Genomic DNA, 4,241 nt, shown 5'->3' with positions numbered 1-4,241 from the left:
GAAGAAAACGAAGTCAGTTTTTTATATAATTATGTATAATCTTGTATAATAGTATATATGAATATATAAACACATCTTTTATACTATTATACACTTTTATATACCTTTATACAAGCGTCTGTATACGAACTTCTTTCACGATTTTCAGTTGCACTTTTTATTCAAAACATTTCAAATCTCCATTAAATGACTTCAAATTTTATATACAACCTCCTTATACTATTTCTAACAAGTCTAGATAACACCAACTCCAAATCTCTCACAAAATTAAATTCGAAATCTAAACCCTATATTTAAGCTTGTTAAAAATTTAATTTTCACCACCCAAATGGATTTGGTTTGTTGAACTAATATTTGCGTCACAGTTACTGATTCGAAAATTAACTTAAAAGTTTGAGTAATCTTTTTTAAAAACTAAATAGTAATTTTGAGAATCTATTGGAGTTGGATGTTGAATCTTAGCCTATTATTTTTGAGCTAATTAATTGTAAATTGAAATATAGGCTATAAAATTGAAAAGTAGGGAGCCCAACCCGAAACTAATCGGATGGAGTAGATAAGTTCCTTGTTAAATAAAATAAATGTTAATTGTTCTTATGTGAAATTACTCCTTAAAAGTACTGCCTCCGCAGACATTTTATGTGATATGGATGATTCCAATTGGACGTCATACATGTGTAATGTTATCTAGAGTAATGAATAAAATAGTCTGTTTAACCAAAAAAAATAAAAAGAAAAATTGCATTTTATAGGTGCTCATAAATTAAATACCAAATGTTAGGCCTGGCTATTTGTTTCTATAAGGAATTTGAGATTAGTGGAAATCTCTTTTAAGATTATTGCTAATATCCAATTAATGTGCAAGCAGTTTGGCCTCCTAAGCCTATACATATTTTGCTCATCTAAATTTTTGATAGCCGTTAAAATCAAATGGACATCTGTTAATTAGTTGCCTACTTTTGTTTTTTCAGAGTTAATTTTATGCTTTAAGCTTTCTTGAAATATAATTTCACTTCGAGTTTCACCTACACTTATAAAAAAAATTAAGAAAAGTTTTAATTAAATTAGAAACGTTTTTTGTTGATTAATTTGATTTCTTATTTTTTATGAAATTTAAAGGGAGAATAAATACGTACCTCTCTTGAAATTTGATTTGAAACACATACATCCCTTATCTTTTTGCCATTTTAAAATATTATGAAAACTTCGGTTGTCAGTTTTGTTTAACAAATATACAAGTTTATTCTACAGCAGAATAACTTTTCCCCTAATTGTTCTAATCGATCTTATTATTTTGTGTAAATAGCAAAACTGTATTATCATATCTTAAATAATCATGAATATAACCTTACCATATTCCAATAATAATGTCCAAATATTAGTTGCAACAAGTAGCATATAGAAAGTTAAAAGTTAAAGACAATTATAAAGAAAATGACTTCACGCCATATATAAGGATAGTCATTTTCTTGAACCAACGACCATAAAATGACTTTGTCATGAAAAATATTTTATTGTAAAATAACTTTCGTCGTACCAAACACATATGATAGAATAGCTAGTTCTCAGACTATTGTCAATATGAAGCTATTTGCAGAGAACTTTTATTTTTTCTTTGGAACTAAAATCGAAAATGTTTTCACAATCAATTATTTGCCAACTAGTTCTAGTACCACCTTTTAATAACTTAAATAAGAAGTTCTAGTTAGGAGATGAGTAGATTATTTAATAGGTTAGTGATCGAGGTTACAACTACCATAAAAGATGTCTATTATATTTATCATATCAACTCCTTTAATTTTCAACAGTTGTATATAAAGTTCCTTTCCTCCTCTACAAACAAAGCACACTGCAAATATTTCTTTTGTTGAAATACATTCCAAGCTATCACTTCTATCTAAAATGTATGCATCAAATCTTGTATCATCAGTATGCAAAAAGATAATCAAACCATATTTTCCTACTCCAACTTCACTTCGTTGTCACAAGCTTTCTTACCTTGATCAAATGGTCGCTGGCATTTACGAGCCTCTCGCCTTATTTTATCCTAAATTGAGCGACACATGGTCAGATAAACCAAGTAACGTTATATCAGAACATCTTGAAAACTCCCTTTCAAAAGTTTTGTCCCATTATTATCCATTTGCGGGGAAATTGAATGAAAATATTTCCGTTGATTGTAATGATCGCGGAGTTGAGTTTTTCACTACCAAAATCGATTGTCCAATGTCTAAAATTCTCAAAGATCCTTATTCTGATAAAGAAGATTTAGTCTATCCGAAAGGAATTCCTTGTACGTATTCATACGACGGTAGTCTTGCAGTGGTTCAACTTAGTCATTTCAATTGTGGAGGAATAGCAGTCAGTGCATGTTTGACACACAAAATTGGAGATGGATATACAGTAGCCAACTTTATTCATGATTGGGCTACTATAGCACGTAATCCAAGTTCAAAAATACAAAGTCCTCAATTTAATGCTGCGTCTATTTATCCACCTACAAAAGACATGGCAAATCTACCTGAGATTGTTCCAAAAGGAGAAGAATGTTCATCCAAAAGTTTTGCTTTCTCATCATCTAAAATAGCTTCACTGAAAGCTATGGTTATAAACAATTCAGAAGTACAAAATCCAACAACCACTGAGATTGTGTCAGCATTCATTTACCAACGTGCAATGGCTACAAAAAAAGAAGACTTCTGGTTCGATTTGTCCATCCGCATTAGTCCATGCTGTGAGCTTACGACCTCCATTGCCGACAAATTTAATGGGAAATATTGGTTCTTTCTTTTCTATATTAACAACCGAAGAGAAAGAGATGGATCTACCAAAAGTGGTTGGTAAACTACGGGTAGCGAAAGAAGAACTTCGACAAAAATACAAAAAATACTAAAACAGATGAATTTTTACCTATAACGATTGAACTATTTAAAGAAGAAAAAAATAGTTTTTTCAATAATTCCTGTTATGATATCTATAGGTTTAGTAGCATCAGTAAGTTCCCTATTTATGATATAGACTTTGGATGGGGAAAGCCTGAAAAAGTTAGTTTGGTAAGTAATGGTCCAGTTAAAAACATGTTTTTGTTGATGGATAATAAAAGTAGGGATGGAATGGAAGTAGTAACCTATATGAAGGAACAAGACATGTCCGCACTCGAGAAGGATGAAGAGCTCCTAGAGTTTGCTTCTCCAAACAGCTAAGAGTGACAATCAAATACGTGACGGATAATCCCTCAAATATCGTCATAATTCTGAATTTTGGTTTAAGCATGTTAAACCTTCAGTTAATCGATATGTGTACTTTTGATCCCTTTACTTATGAACCTTTGCAAATTTAATAAATTATTAAGTGTTATACCAGTATTTTTAATATATGAATAAGTAATTGTATCGTGCGATTCGAACCTTACCTAATGAAATTAGCTGAGCTTAGTTAGAAAAGTTTGGTAGCTAGACTATGCCAGCATTTTTTTTTTTTTTGTGATCATAAATAAAACAAAAGCATTGCGTTACACTAGACCCAAAAGTTAGGCCTGGGTATATATATATATAGATGAAGCTATACGAAATTGGAGATTTTGCCTAAGCCTATACGTATTTTGCCATCTAGATGCTCGTTAGCCGTTAAAATTAAATTATATACTCAAAGTAGGGAGAATCTATGCAAAAGTCAAAGCGATGACAAATTACGATGGAATTAGCTTCACTTTTACAAACTAATATTAAGCCTCCTGTTTCATGTGCTTAATTTTAAAGTTTTTGGTCTTTAGTCTAATTGATATACGTCTCTTTGGCTAATGGTTCCTGTACTTAATAAAGATGTGAGGATTCATATCATCGATCACAACTATATGAAATTGAAGCTTAATTGTTATTGTTGTTCACTGGACTTAATGCATGTCTACAAAGTATCTATATGATGCATACATTGGTATATATATTATTCATTCTGTTTCAATTTAGATGATGTAGTTTGACTCGACACGGAATTTAAGAAAAAAAAAAGATTTTTGAAACTTGTGGTCTTAAAAGTTTACGGGGTAAAAATTTTGTAGGATCATGACATTTGTGTGGTTATACAAGCTTCTCATTAAGGGTAAAATGGGTAATTAAACTGAAGAGTTTAAAGTTGAATTATTTCCAATTGTAGAAATGTGTCATTCTTTTTGGAACGGACCAATAAAGAACGTGTGTCATTTAAATTGAAAGGCGAAATGCATAAACGACATCTATAAGTTA

At 30.7% G+C, this 4,241-nt stretch overlaps 1 pseudogene; it reads left to right on the top strand.

Moving 5' to 3' along the window:
- The first annotated feature begins 1,776 nt into the window (after window positions 1–1,776).
- On the top strand, window positions 1,777–3,374 carry LOC107774923 (acylsugar acyltransferase 3-like; annotated as a pseudogene).
- The last annotated feature ends 867 nt before the right edge of the window (window positions 3,375–4,241 follow it).

Source organism: Nicotiana tabacum, chromosome 16 (genome assembly GCF_000715075.1).
Source record: "Nicotiana tabacum cultivar K326 chromosome 16, ASM71507v2, whole genome shotgun sequence".
Taxonomy (NCBI): domain Eukaryota; kingdom Viridiplantae; phylum Streptophyta; class Magnoliopsida; order Solanales; family Solanaceae; genus Nicotiana; species Nicotiana tabacum.
This window is presented reverse-complemented; position numbering and strand designations above follow the sequence as displayed.